Below are 16,039 nucleotides of genomic sequence, written 5' to 3' on the forward strand. Positions count from 1 at the left end.
GGTTGTTCTGATGGCCCAATACTACCACCTTAAAAAATTATTTTGAGAAAGAAAATCAATATTTCAATATGAAGCAAAAAAAGAGAAAGCAAACATGTAAGATTTAATAAATAGGCAGAGATATAAATGCTGATTTTCATGAAAAACATAGACTGTGAGTGTAAAAAATAATCTACATATGAAATTCAGGTGTTTGCATCCAGATGATCTTATCATTTACTCCATACCTTGAAGAATTTGCATCAATACCTTTCACTGTATTTTTTGTATGTCATTGTATTATTCTCTAAACATGCTATGCTATATTTCATAGCAATGGAAAAAAATTGGAACTGTGGACTAAATAAAATCATGCAGAAATGCTCCTTGCAGAGACATATCTCTAGACTTTGATAAGTCATGAAAAAAAGGAAAGTCCAGTCTGCTATTGAAGCGATTTTTACATTTCTTTGATGCAGACAGGATCACATGATGAGCAAAGGGTTTCAACAAAATAACATGTTTGTCATGCCAGGAGGAAGGCAACAAAGCTGATGACAGGGCTGGAAGTTATGTCCTGTGAGATGCAGCTCTAGTTTGTCTAGTTTAGAGAAAAGAAGGCTCCCTACAGCTTCCTGAGGAGGGGGAATTGTGGGGGAGGTGATGAGCTCCTTGCTCTTGGATCCAGTAATAACAGGCTGGGAATGGCTCAGAGTTGTGTCAGGGCAGGTTTGAAGGTTTGGACTTGACATCAGGAAGCACTTCTTCACTGAGAGCATGGTCAGATGTTGCAAAGGGCTTCCTCAATAAGTAGACAATGCCCCAAGGCTCTCAGTGTTTAAGAGGTGTTTGAGCAATAACTTAAAAGCATATTTTAACTTGTGGTCAGCCATGAAGTGGTCAGGCAGTTGGACTGAATTACCATTGTAAGTTCTGCCAACCAAACTTGTCTATTCTAGTGTAAATTAGTCTAGTATAGTCAAGTCATCTCTATTTTGTATTTTGTATTTTGATTGTTAATTACATTTTTTTTCATTTCACATATTTTTACTTCAGATAATTGCCATTATCACTTTGATTCATCATAAAGATTATGGGAAGTGTAGTTACCCAGAACTAGACCATAGTGGCTTTTTTTTTTTTTAAATCTGGAAAGGGACCCCATTAACTAATATATATTATATATATAATAATATATAATATTTTATATATAATATAATAATAATATAGTATAGTATATAAGAATACATACTGTACTGCAAACCATGAAACATAAATTATAAGACCTTTGACTTTGGCTTGGCAGAGCGGGGAAATAAACCAAGCCAAGATACAGGGATATTTCCATTATGAAATCCACTTTCCCAAATTGGTTTGTTTTCAAACCACAATGCAAGATTTCAAGACAATGTACTATACTTTGCTGTTTTCTGATTAACAAATATGTTTTCCCTTCAAAGAGAGAGAGTAAAAAAAAAAAAAACCACAACTTTCTTTAGTTATGATTTTGTGATTTTTTGGGATTTTTTTGGTGCCAGCCGTTGTATATGTCATTATGGAATCTATGGTTTAAAAGAAAATAAAAGCTGCATTACTATAATCATAGATGCCAGAAAAATTCAATCAGAATATAATTACAATAATAAAGGCTCTTTCAGATTCAATGAGATACAACTGGTAGGGTGATGATTGCTTCTTGAAAAACAAGAGCGCTTTCTCCATTTCACATGAGTAACATGCTTTGGTACTAGCTATCTTTATTGAAGTCACAGGATAAAAATGAATTCAGTTTAACATAATTGACAGACATCCTAAGAAAAGGAAGAAGAGCAGTGAAGTTTGGTTTTGGTCAAACTGAATTACTTATGGATTTTAAACACACTTGAACTATCCTCCCTTTTTATGTTGTAACTCAGGTAGGCTTTCCCTAACAGCATTTTCCTCTTGAATTAAATAACAGAATTTTATTTTGACTGAAGTGTGATGAAAATATGAATTTTCATTTTGGCAAAATATGAGTGAAAAAAGGTTACTTTGAAATTTTAACGGTACCCAGAACTGGTCTTAGTTCTACTGCACAAGACCTTTCAAATGAGATTAAATGATGTGCCTAAGGGATTCTGTGAATGTGAAGATATTAGGTACAGAAACTTATAGGATGAGGCCATGAACAGTAGCACACTACCTATATATTAGAGAGATGAACCAGGATCTTATGGTGTTGTGATACACTGAAATATAGAGCAAGAATTCCTCGACCTTCCGAGTTAACGAAGACTTGTAATTTAAACAACAGTGTATTCTTTCAATATTTTAGTTCCCATGTGTTCTCACTGTGTATTATCTGAAGACTGTTTTACTGAAGGCTTGAATTAGGATCTTTCTCTTCTTGTAGGCTTCTCAAAAAACTAATTGGAAATTTCTAGTTTTTGAGATACAGCCCTCTGCCAAACTTGATTTGAAGCTGAAGAGTTCAAACTTTTTGTCTGGACATCAATCCAAAACCAGAGAGCATAGCTCCTACAGCCTCCTTCATTTTATATACATTCTTGCAAGGGGTGTACTAGAAAAAGTGACAGAAAACAATAAAGTCTTTGGCAAGAGAGGGTGCTCAAAAAGACAGCTCTAAAGAACTCATCAGAGAATTAGAGGGTTGTTACAAGTATTGTGAGTATTGGTTTTGCTAGAAACTGTCATGAGAATTATAGAGGCACTTGAAGGAAGATATGAGGTTCACAGATGTTTGTAGGATGATTCTAGTTTTAATACAGGGACAAATAAAATGCAAAAGATAATGGTCGTGACACAAAATGACATCATCAAATATAAGACAAAGTTGTATATCTCCAGGTAGACTTTAAAGTCAGGCTATTTTAAGTATTTTTAAATTCACAATGAATGTAATATGGGAAACAAGTACTGCTGTTAAAATTTGTTTAATTCTGTCTTTAAATTAATAATGGCTATTGTTCTCAGATGGGTCAGTTATTATTCTAAAAAGATTAATTTAAAAAGGACTAGTTCAGATGATTCCAGTATGAAATATAAAAACACAGGCTTTTCTGAACAAGTACTTTGCTTTCAGCCATTGCATACCTGCAGCAGATGCTCAAAACTGCTTTTAAATTTGCATTACAAAGTACTTCAAAACAAGAACAGGTAACTTAAATCATGGACAGTACTTCCTACATCGTTCGGCACCTAAGCTTAAAATATAAGATGCCTTGATGACATGATTCTGAAAAAAACTTCAGCACTTATGTCTCCTAAAAATCTCCAAGTACTTCATTGAGTGATGACAGCCTTGGACACAGGGAGAAACAGTTCAATAGGACCAAGAACAAAAAACAATAACGTGCATAAGAAAAAAAAAATAAGAATAAGAATAAGCACAAGAAAAAGAAAGAAGGTAGTATCTTTTTTTTCCACAATTTTTTACCTTTAATTCTCACCTGAAGCTGAGAATTAATCAGAAGCCAGTATTTCTGTTTAAAGTTCTGAAAAGTCTTTGATCAATCAAATGAAATTAAGAGACAGAAGAATTGCTAATAAATAATAAGCATTATTTTATCTAGCTACTATGTAAGTAGACTATTTCCAGGGAAAAGCTTAGCTGAGTTCTTTCCTGTGAGGGGTGTCTAAACTGTTTTCTCTGTAGAGAAGGCATATGGCAGTAGATGATTTTGTTCTAATCACAATACTTTCTCTTCATTTCCACTTTCAATTTTTCCTGGATGAGTTAATGTTTTCACATCTTTCATTTCCCAGTAGTAGAATGGATGGATTCCAGACGCGTTACACAGCTGAAGATAGAGACAACTATGCTGCCTTTTCGTAGTCCACAGTAGTTTTATAATTCACTGCACTAGGAAAATAATCACTCCCTCTATATGAGAAGCACTTTATTTTAAAGTAGAGCTTTAAAAAATAAATTTAAAAAGCCCTTCACACCTTAAAACATATGAATTGCTTACCCCTAGCTGAGAGGAGGAGGGAAAACTCATTTCAGAAGTTGTTCGCTAAGACGTGTGAACTCAGAAACAGTCAGCTGTGGTAACTCAGGTATGTTTTTCACAGTAAAATATTTTGACATTTTTGACTTAAATGAGAGCTTCTGAGAGGTGTTCATATGAAATTGAAACTCTAGTGAACAAGTTACTGTAGGTGGCATGAATTCATACCAACATCTTCCCCTCAATTACCCTGCCAGGCCATATTCCTATCCACTCTGTGGGTGTGAAGACATAGAGAACAGCACAGACAGGGTTTTTTCACCCCTGAGGGGCTCTCCAGAATGTCCTGATCCTGGCAAACAGTGGATGGAGTCAATCACGGCCCTTCTTCCTTCCCTCTTGCTCCTTGCAGACAAAGAGCAATGCTTGAGTACTGGGACACAGGCATGCCTTCAACTAGCTTTCCAGTGCTGAACTGGTGTTATTTGGCCAACTGAAAATAACATACATAGTGGGTTACACACAAAACTGCAAGGGAAAATTGCAATTTGAATAGATACAGATGCCTGAAATCCATATGCCATCCTCTACCGAGGTTTGACATGATGCCCAAACTTCCCCTCTTGTTTTGAGAATCCCAGCATCAGCCCTTTCCACTGCTCCCACAATTATGTAATGCAGGAAAAGTAGAGGTGGGAAAAAGAGGTGACACAAAGAGATAATGTGTAAATAAGCATGATCTAGATTGGTTTTGAAAAAAAAAACCCCACCAAAAAAACCAACAAAAAAGCAAAAGAATAACCAATGAACAAACAAAAAACACCTCCAAACGGAAACAAAACAGGTGGAAAGAGAAACTGAATAACTTGCAGGAAAGAGGAAATAAAGGCAAAATATGTAGAAGGAAGACTGCATTCAGAAAACAAGAGAAAAACAGGAAATACTATAGTTTTTAAATTGGGTGGCATTGAAGAAAGGGAGGCAAAAAATAAAGGGAAATGACAGAGAAAAGGAGAAAGGGACTAGAACAAGGCACAGTGGAGCAAAAATGTCAGGATGCAGAGAATGAAATGGAAGATAAGAAAACATTGAAAGCATATGGCGCAGCAATGGAAGATAAGAAAACATTGAAAGCATATGGTGCAGCAAAAGTAAATAACTTTGCAGTGGACTAAATTTTTATCTTCTTATCTCCAGGCTTAAGCTATTTTTTGGTGCTGTTTATAAATATTTATGGGGTAAAAGGATCCCTACAGGCTACATCTGCCTTGTTAAGAGATAAAAGATACACTGAAAAAGAACAAAGCAGTTGATGCAAACAAAAACAATTTTGAGAGGACAGAAGTTTTTCCAAGATGCTATACTAATAATACTATTATTATTATTATTATTATTATTATTATTATTATTATTATTATTATTATTATTATTAATAATAATAATAATAATAATAATAATAAACAACGAGAAGTAGATTAAAGGACTGTGGCATTAATTAACAGCCATGATAGATTGTTGTTGATAAAAAATGGGGTTTGCTAGAAAGATTTTGAAGAGTACATGATTTTTTGACAAAATGGCTAACTAGATGAAGAAAAGTAGCAGGATAAAAGTGTCATGTGAAGAGGGATAAGCACTGTGCTTCAGAGTTTTGTGTGAAAAGAAAAAAAAACAAATGAAGGGGTGGAAGGAGTAATATGCTGAGTGAACAAGAATCAAGAAAGCAGGATAGGTAATGCCCAGTCCTTCTGTATATAAGATAAACTGGGAGGGGAGTGGCTGGAGATGAGCCGTGCAGAGCAGGATCTGGGGTTGCTGGTTTGCAGCAGGCTCACTGTGAGCCAGCAGTGTGCCCAGGCAGCCAAGAGGGCAAGTGGCATCCTGGGGACATCAAACACTGCACAGCCATACAGTCAGAGAGGAGATTATCTTGCTGTATCCAGCATTGGTGTGACCTGAGCTGTGCTGGGCCACTCCACTTGAGAAGGACGTGCTGGTCCCTGATTGTGTCCAGAGGAGGCCAGCCCAGCTGATGAAAGGGCTGGCTGGCCTGTCTTGTAAGGAGTGGCTGAGGACTCAGGACTGACCTCATTTGCAGAAAAGGAGGCTGAGGCTGAGCTCATTGCTCTCTACAGATTCCTGAGGAAGGGGAGTGGAGAGGGTATAGATGATATTTTTGCCCCCAACCATGGGAAGAGGATGATGCATCTGACTCCGTCTTATCAGAAGGCTAATTAATTACTTTATTATGTTATACTATATTACATTTATTATATTTATATTTATTTATATTCTATATTATATTTATTATTCTATACTATAGAATAATTCTATACTATAAAATAAATATATTATATTTATTATTCTATACTATATTACATTATGTTACATTACATCTAAACTGAATCTGCCAAGCACTCAACTCTGCACACAACTGCACAGAATCTTGTGACTGTCAGCCCACAGTCCCAACACACACACACACATGCACTTGGGATAGGCCAAGGAAACAAAACACCATCGCTTTGGGTAAACAATCTCCATATTGCATTCTACTTTGGCACAAACACAGGCACAGCAAATAAGATAGGAATTGTGTTTTCTTTTCTCTGATGTTCAGAGAATGTGAAACCCAGAAATATTCCTGGGAAGACTTGTGCCTTACTTTTCTCTGAGAAGAGAAATGTAGCGACAGAGAGGGAGGTGCTGAACTGTTCTCTCTAGGACTCAGTGTTAGCAGACACGTGGAAATGGTTCAAAGTTGCATCAGGAGAAGTTCAGACTTGAAATAGGAAACAATTTTTTGCTGAGGGTGATCAAATCCTGGAACAGGCTTACTAGAGAGGTGTTTTGTGCTCTATTGTTCTTGCTTTGGCTGGGATAGTGTTAATTTTCTCCATAGCAGGCATTATGGGGCTGTGTTTTGGATTCATGCTGAAAATAGTTTTGATAACACAGGGTTGTTTTTGTTATTGCTGAGCAGGGCTTACACAGGGCCAAGGCCTTTGCAGCTCCTCACCCACCCCACCAGCGAGGAGGCTGAGGGTGTGCACGGAGCTGGGAGGGGACACAGGTGGGACAGCTGACCCCAACTGACCCAAGGGATATCCTACATCATATGATTTCTTGCTCAGCATGTAGGCAGGGAGAAGGAGGAGGATGGGGGAGACATAGAGGGTGCTCCATGCTCCTGGAGATGGCTGAACATCTGCCTGCCCATGGGACGTGGGGCATGAATTCCTTGTTTTTCTTTGTTTGCAAGTGTGGGTTTTGCTTTACCTATTTAGCCTTTTTTATCTCAACCCATGAGTTTCCTCATTTTTACTCTTCTGATTCTCTCCCCTATCCCATGGCAGGAGAGTGAGTGGGTGTGTTTGGGGTGCTTATTTGCTGGATGGGGTTAAACTACAACAAACAAGCCTGTCAGTTTTGATATTTTCTCATCCCACAATTGTCCAGGCATTTGGGCTAGAGGATCACTGTAGATTCCATCCAACTAAAATGATTCTCTTTTATTCTATTGCACATGAGATGGCATTTGACACCCCCTCTTTCCTCCCACAGATTTATCTCATTTGTTAACAAGTATCTTGTCCTTAAAATGAATTCAAGCTCCTTTATTCCCATTTATACTATTTAGGATTAATTTGATTATGAAAATAACATTTTTATTCAGTCCAGGAAAAATAAGTCCGTAGCAGGACTCTGAATTAAATGGTATTCAAAAAATAGCAAAAAATGATTTAGGTTCCTAACTCTTGCTGCCATTATTTCTGGAAATTATTGACTAGGATTCTATAGCCAGGAGGAAGAAAAAAATTAGAGCATAGAATAATTTTGTCATTATATTAGGATTAGAGATAATGCAATTAAAAAAATAGGCTACATTAAGAAAATAACATTTTCTTGTATTAAAACAGAATAAAACAGGTAAGACAATAGAAAAATCCCCATTACTTTAATTAACAAAAATGTACACATTTGAGTGCAAGTAAAAAAAAATTAATCCTGTAGCTCAAGAGTCAAATGTATAAGAGAATTCCTTTATATTGTGCTTTTCCCCAAAAAAACTGTCTTCAATGCAGCGTGAGAGTAGAAATTTCTCAAAAGAACATCAAAACAGACACAAGTATTTTTTAAAGTAACAAGACATTTCAGCCTGAAAAGGCTGGCAAGGTCTAACATACCAAAAGTTAGCACAAAACTGTCTTTCTAATAACTATGGTATGCTTAAGAGACAAAAAGAAGCATTTTTAGCCTTCCTATCATTCCTCAGGACATAGCTGAGTAAGGATATTACAGACATAAAAAAACAAAGTAAAGAAACCTCCATTTTGTTCACTAACTTTGTGCTGTTTAAAAACTCGAGTGACAAAAAAGTTTCAAGGGAGGTACATACACCTTCTTAAATGTTCACAGGTGTTCAAAAAGTGAACATAAGTGTCCTTGAGGTTAATCTGGTTTACAAACCAAAGTCCTAATGTCCAGCATGAAAATTACGTGGACTGATAGATTTTTTACCTAAATTCTTAGAGGCCTGCTTGAAAGTCTTCACTGCAGACTGCAATGTAATTATATGTAATTCTTAAAATAGTTTAATGCAAAAATGCAATTCTTAAATTAGCCCTGTTTAAGAAGCAGAGAAAATTTTTAAGGGTTGCAAGATTCTTTCATTTTGCAATCATCCTTTCTGTAGCCGTGTTAGCCTTCTGTGTAGAAAAGTGAATTTGAAAAAGGTAATTTCAGTGCTTTGAAAAAAGTTGTTTTCTAATGCCATTATGTACATTTAAAAGAGAAAAGAAGAATAAAAGTGTAGAACTCAATTTGAAACTCTCTTGGCATTGTGTTGAAACATGCTGAAGATGGATCGGTCATGATTAAAAGTGAAGCAGTTTTTATCCCTGCCAATTAGTCATGTATGTAATATAAATAAATCCTTATTTAATGATGACTGTGTCATTAGAATCAAGTTTGCATAGATACAGATAGATAGATATATATAATTAGTGCTTCAAAACCCCAACTTTTATGTGTGAAATGAAGATCAGAACTGGAGACATACACTTTTATTATTAAAAGAGATGCCAAACTCTTTATTGATATACTGCCTGGGATATTGTGATAGTTTCAGATTTAAGGCTCTTGGAGAGGTTGATAAAATGTAAACTATTGCTTTTCTTGTTTCAGGAGAATGACATACTCTATGAACTGAAAAGACAAACTTTTGGTGGAACAGAAAGTACTGCCTGCTGAGTCACTCAGTACTCTGTGTCTTGGAGTTAATAACTTCTCATTGGGACAGGCACAGCAGTCTGTCCCATGGTCAATCACAGTCAGGAGGAAAAATTAAGTAAATAGGAGGCTAGCAGGGAAGCAACCTCTTCCTTTGAGTGCTTAGAATAACTTCTCTACAAAACATATTTTGCCTACAGCAAGAGAGGAAGACATGCCCCAGATTCAGAAAACTACCCACGCTGTTGTGTAATTCTCTGTACACAGCCCTCAATGAACTTAGGCAAACCTATATTTGTTTTCAGATACTGCCAAGAGCAGGAGTTTTAGAACTTCCATGAGACACAGACAGTTAGTCATACATTACTCTGGCTAATATGCTGAGTTTGATCATGAAGATGTTTTGTCTGTGTTCATCCAGGGGTATTTTCAAGTGCTCAATATCTCTGCTGATGTGCTGGAGAGAAGCCTATCAATGTTTCCTCCTCATGTTTCTCCTAAAGGAAATGACTAGGCTCATTGTTTTTTACCACTAGTTGTATTTTAAGAAGACCAAGGATTTTGGTGTTGTGTGTCATGATTTGGCTGATCTTTAAATGTCAAAGGAAAAAGGAGAAAGAAATAGAGAGGACTAATTCCTACCTTTAGAAACTACTCTGTAGATGAGATTCCCTGTCTCTTCCAGGTGGGTCATAGGAAGAAGCTAGGAAAAAACATTCGTTTTAAGACCTGAACAGGAATAAGACAGAGATTAGTGGTCCAAGTTATTTTTATTTTCCCCAGTGACATTACAAATCCCTCAAGACTTACAGACACCAGTTAGAAAAAGTTCCAGAACTGTGTTTTAGACTTGAACTGCTCAAGGATCTTGAAAACAGATGATGTGGTTTCAATTCATGTAAAGAATCTGCTTATGATAACCAGAAATAAAGCTCAAAAGTAGAAGCTGTCCGCTTGAGTCACAGGTGGAAACCTGAACCAGTGGAAATGCTGATGGATGCATTTCTTTTGTTGCTTTCATGGATGGGAAAAAAGGCCATTCTCCCATTATTCTTACACTTCCAAAAACCATAATGAAAAAGAAACAAGTTGGCTTTAATTCAGCTCCCCAGAAGAATACATTTCCTTTAGCTCTTGACACAGATATAATTCTGATAATAACTCTGGAGAAATCAGAACACTAGATATACATGTGATCAACCTATTCATGGCTAGCTAACTGAGCAATTAACTAAATGCCATGCAAAAAGAAAAGGTATGAGGAATATGAAAGTGATGGTTTCATGATGGTTTTTTTCACATAATTGCTCTTTTTTCTGTACCTGAACCTCCAAGCACACAACTTAAACCTGCTTTCTAAAGCACACAACTTAAACTTTCTTTCTAAAAGAAAGAAATAGGAATATACAATTTCACCATGAAATGGAAGTGACTTGTACAGCACTTCAATTACTGACACCAAGAAAATGCATGAACTAGCAAGAAATAACCCACCAGTTAATTTCCTTCACTCCTACTGCAGAAGCTTTAGTATTATAAAAAATTAACAGTTTAAAAGCAGAAGTTTTGGTATTTTATTTTTAAAAATTTCTTTCTACCTCCCACTATGGTGAAGTGATAAGGCAAACAAGGGTGTGTATATAACTGTGTACACATTCCCTATCAAAATTAAATTTAACTGTCAAAATATCAAAAGGATTTTGAAGAGAAGATTTGTATCCTACAATCAAACATCTTGCTATTGCCACCTTTAAATGGTGCCATTATTCTAAATGAAGCTTATAGACCCAAACAATTTTTATGCAGCTCTTTCACTTATTGTCATTGTTAAGGAAAGTGGAAACCATCTTGGCTAAAGGAAACCAAATATTAAAAATACCAAAAAAACAGTATGCTGTGAGTAATGGAAAAAAATGATGAGAGAATGGCATTCACATAATTCACCTTCTAGTAAAATTGGCCAAAAAATAAACTTTTAAATGAAAAAAAGTATTTTATTTTGAAATACAGACTTAAAAGAAGCCTGGCATAACCATGTAAAACATCTACAAATCAACATTAGATGCTAAGAATATATTTATCTAACTAAAGCCCAATATTTTTACTTTTTTTTTCCTCAAAAAATATAATTCCCTAAACAATCTATGCCTTTTCTTTCTTCTGTCTGAAAGATCATCACAAGTTGATGAAACTTGACATCATGATGAACCTTACAAATGTCTGGCCTAAACAGACACTTCTGTACCTGTAAATATGGTGGTGCACCATTTCTAAAAGAATGGGTGAGAGTTTGTCTATACTGCCTACTCTGACACAGCAGCAAAACCAGAAAAAAAGTAGCAAAATCCTTCCAGAACAAAGGAGCACAACATGATTTTTTATATCAGAATAAATCAAGTCACCCCTCATCTATCTTGTTAAGTTTTTTACCTCATGTCCAAGTTTCAATTTCCTTATACAACATTTTAGCTTTCTGCTTTAAGGCCCTCCCTTTTGTTTCTGTGCTTCAATTTGAGACAGAGGGTCTTCAAATGACTCAATTACAGAATCTAAGCCAAAGGTACTTCAGACAGTACACTTCAGGAGAAGAGTGCCAGAATTAAAATTTATTCATCACCAACACTGGGGGTGATTTGTGCATCCAGCTGAGCAACTCAGAGGAATGATGCAATTCTGGAACAGCATCAATCAGTTTTCATAACAAATTGCTTTTCAATAATGATAATAATGAAAGATCAAAGAAATCTGAACATATATTTTTATGGTAAGATTGTATGGGATACATATATTTGTATATACATATACAGTATAAAATCCTCTCATGTCTTCAGGTATAACTTTCTTATAGGAACAATTACTTCTTCCCAGTCCAAAGTCATTACATGCTTTCTCAAGAAGCTATATTTGGTTTGCATTCTTCTTATATAACAGGAAACAAACAATTATGGATACCCAATAACAATTTCAGGCACTGAAATCTTAACTAGGAATCTGGATCTGTTGGACTCTCCCTTAATTGCCACTGCAGGGATTGTTGCTATGAGATTAATGCAGGCAAGATTTCACTGTCACTGGTAACAGAGAGACAGCTAAAGAGCCAGGGGCACATTCAGAATCTATTTGAGATGGACCTAGACAATTCAGATCTGAGTCACATTGTTATTTGCTCTCTATGCTCTGAATCATAAGAATGATGTGTACTTACAAAGAAACTTAAAGCTATCTGAGAGGGCAAAACCAAATTCAGCAGTGTTGCAAAAATGGGATTAAGGTGATATTCTGAGAGATTTTGAGGTAGAAAATATGAGGTGGTCAAAATGACTCTCAGGTTAGTTGAAAACATCTCATAAATTGAAGTAAGCTTAGAAATCATTCAATATACAATTGCTGTAGCAGTGTATCATTCACACAAAAGCTAATCTTCTGGTATACCATCTCTTCCAGAAAGCATAGGAAAAAAAAAATCGTTTGCAAAGTGGCAGCAGATTTGGCAGATTTGGTTCCAATGTTACCCTGTCTTCAGATGAAATTAGTGGGGTTGGGAGTCCGTGACAGAACCTCAATATCCCTTCTGTCATGCAGCCTTGTTCAAAGTCATTGTTTGCGCTGCCTTTTGATAACCTGCACTTCTCCATGCTGTGAAAAATTTAAAGAATATTCTGCACTTCCAATTCATTCTTCTCAATGCTTTACTTTAATGAGTGCAGAAGCAGAATGATCCTCATTGTGCTAGGGGCTCTATCCCCCATCCTTGGGGTAATGAGATATAGTACAATTTCTCAGATGCAGATGGCTTGCAAACTGCCCCATGAAGCCTCTGAATGTCTGATTATGAGGGGAGTACTCTCCTCCCTACCATTTATTTTTGGTATTATAGACACTGTCCAACTGCACAAGATAAACTCCTATAATACTGTATAGAGGAAAATATTGTCTTTCTTTTATTTGATTTCTGAGATGCATGAAGACAAGTCAGGAATAAACAAGCATTCTAAAAAGGACTAAACTGAAGTTTCTGTTCTACCAGGATGTCAGAGCAAATATTTTTATTGTCTATTAAAAAAAATAATCAGAAAACACAACAAAAAGAAGGATATTCTTTGAATCCCACATTTCTCTTTAAAGAGAAGAGATGTGGAAGTTTTTGCTCTGTTAGCTGAAACCAAAGCACTGCCAGGGTGATGAAGGGCTTGGGAGTCCAGCTATCTGAAGTGGTTCATATGACCAAGTCACAGTGTCTGTCATATCAATCTATGTTCCTCGAATTGTACTGGTATCTACCATGGTAACTCCATCCCCAGCTTCCATTTAGAAGTCTAGAAAGGATTGAAGCCACCTCTTCTACAGCCCCCACCTTCTGAAGTTATATAATATCTAATACTTATTGTTTCCAGGGAAGCTGATACTCAATTTCTACGCCATGACCCGGTACTATAGAAAACTGGGAACAGAGAAAGAAACTCATAAATATCAGACCCAGACTGCTGTGAGAAAAACCCACAACAAATTCGCTTGCAACGGGGTTTTTCACACAGAAGCAGTTTGCAGCGTAGAAAATGCAGAAGTCAGCAGAGCATTGTTTCATCACAGGGATGAAGAAACCAATTCTGAATTGTACTGAACATACATAAATCCCATCAATATCAGTGTAAATAAAATGTCAGAAAGCAACTAAGATTTGAAGCTAGTTCAGCTATTCTCAGCATTACGCAGGTATAATGAGAAAGCTAATTCTTGTACAGAAATTCAAGAAAAAATTCTTAAAGAATAAGGAATAGACATCCTTCCTAAGATGTCAAGAGAAACCCTAATGATTGCAATTCCTCCCTGGTTTTGTGTTTCCATTTTTAGCTGGGTTTAGAGCAGCTTTTGTCAGAGAGAAGACTATTTTAAATCAGCACTGGAGGCAACACAATGTGCTGCAAACATAATTGAAGGAAAAGGATAACTAGTTTTCATATATACTGATTTTCATCTGCACTCTATAAGACATGACAAAAAATTAGTGATCAATAACCACTTAATTTATCACTAGCTAAGCAACAGCCCTGTTAGACCCTTCAGTGAATGAAATCCTGTCAATCAGAAAGGCTCTTATCTGATAAAATTGGAAAGCAAGCAAAAAAATCATCTGTATTGGTCTGAGGGAGTTGAAATTCTACTCATAAAAGCAGTATTTGGCTTCATCATGTTTTTTCTTGGTGCCAAGAGAGCCTTCAAATTTCAGAGTGCTGACTGATGACTTCTTGCCTGAGCTTGCTAGTTTTGCTTGACTATTTTGTCCTCTCTGCACTAAGCATAAGAGTGTGAAAAATTCTGAGTTGTTGTTTTTACACAAATAACACTGCATGGCAACTGTTTAAATAACTGTTTATGGCAGACAACTCTACCTATTTGGGTTTTTTAAAATCATTATAAATTTGAAAGCAGAACATCTTAGGGACTTAGGACATTTACAGAAAATCAAGCAAAGCAGTATGCAGTTTCTCATAGTCTCTTGGAACATGGATATTGCACACTTTAATCTCAGTTTAAACCTGTTGAATCAGTTTAAAATTATTTATGTTAGGAAATGTACATGCCACCATGTCTTTCCTGGAAATTTCCTAAATTTGAAAAGTCTACAAAAGTTCTTGGACTTCTCACTGTGAGAAATGTATGGTAGCTGCTGTGCCATTGGTATTAGGAGGGAATAACAGTGGGAGATAAAGTCATAGTTGTCAGGAGGCCTTCAAATCCATAGATACTTTGTTCCCTCAGAACAGTTCCACAGAAGGTAGGAGGGGTGAAACTTTTGGTCCTTGAGAAGTGACTCTCAAATGCAAAATCACAAATTTGATTGCTTTCAAAATATATTAAAATGATATTGAGTACACAACAATGACTAAATGGTTGAATAATAAACTAAAGTAGTCAAAGTACATAGACTGAGGGGGAACTATTACCAGATTGATTATAATTAAATATAATTATAATTGTATAATATAAATTATATATTGTAGATAGCTACAATACAGAGTTGTATTATGTATTATACAGTACACACTCAATTATGCATCACATAATTCATTATAGCTATAAATATTTATTACTTATTATTTAATTATTTTAACCACATCCATTCTCTTTGACTAGCAGAACTAATTTTTGCTCCATAAGAAATTGAAGAAGTAGGCAGTTTCCACCCAAAAGAGTAAACAATGGCCTTGTCCCGCATGGCCTAGATCCTCTAATGCACAGGTAGAAGAAAGGATGACCAAATGGGAAACAATGTACACTTAGGATGCTAAACATTTTTAGAGAGGTTTAGTAAATATGCTGATAGGTGGTGTGGCCAAGTTCAAGTCTGCAGACCATGCACACTGCCTTGCACTATCACCTCTGCTGATTAATTACACCCAAGTGTTTTTTACTTCTCTGGGCCTCTGTTTCCGATCTGGATGATAGTGGAGCCCTGGAAAATGTTAAAGATAGACTCTGAAAATGTTAGGCTTTGTGTTTTGCCAGATCATTGCACCTGTGTAAACAGTATGATAAATGATATAATTGTTAGATGTGATGATTGTTTAGTAATTAAATATAATTGTATAATCATAAGAAGAATAATGAGAAACTATGCTAGAAATTTAAGGAGGAGCCACGAGAAGCCATGCTTGACTGAAATCTATGTATACAATAGAACAATATAAGTTTAATAATTAACATGAAAGTTATAGAACAATAGAATATAAAAACATGTTCATCTCGAATGTATGGTCAGAGTCAGATTTGCGTTGAATACCCCTGACACCCAGAGCTCTTAATAAAAGCACCGACATATAATCGCTCTTGTGATTATGTGTTTCTGAACACTAACACGGATGACAAGAATAATG

At 36.0% G+C, this 16,039-nt stretch overlaps 1 protein-coding gene across 9 annotated transcripts in view; it reads right to left on the bottom strand.

Annotated features, from left to right (window-relative positions):
* The window catches only part of LINGO2 (leucine rich repeat and Ig domain containing 2), a 486,580-nt gene that overhangs the window by 79,662 nt on the left and 390,879 nt on the right, over nucleotides 1-16,039 (bottom strand). The window contains exon 1 of one of the 9 annotated variants that reach the window (XM_054517994.1): nucleotides 9,807-9,828. The exons of the other annotated variants lie outside the window; for them this stretch is intronic. The gene's annotated coding sequence lies outside the window, so the exon portion shown is untranslated. Of the gene's footprint in view, nucleotides 1-9,806; nucleotides 9,829-16,039 lie in introns of those variants that run through there. 9 annotated transcript variants of the gene reach the window in all.

Source organism: Molothrus ater, chromosome Z (genome assembly GCF_012460135.2).
Source record: "Molothrus ater isolate BHLD 08-10-18 breed brown headed cowbird chromosome Z, BPBGC_Mater_1.1, whole genome shotgun sequence".
Lineage (NCBI taxonomy): Eukaryota > Metazoa > Chordata > Aves > Passeriformes > Icteridae > Molothrus > Molothrus ater.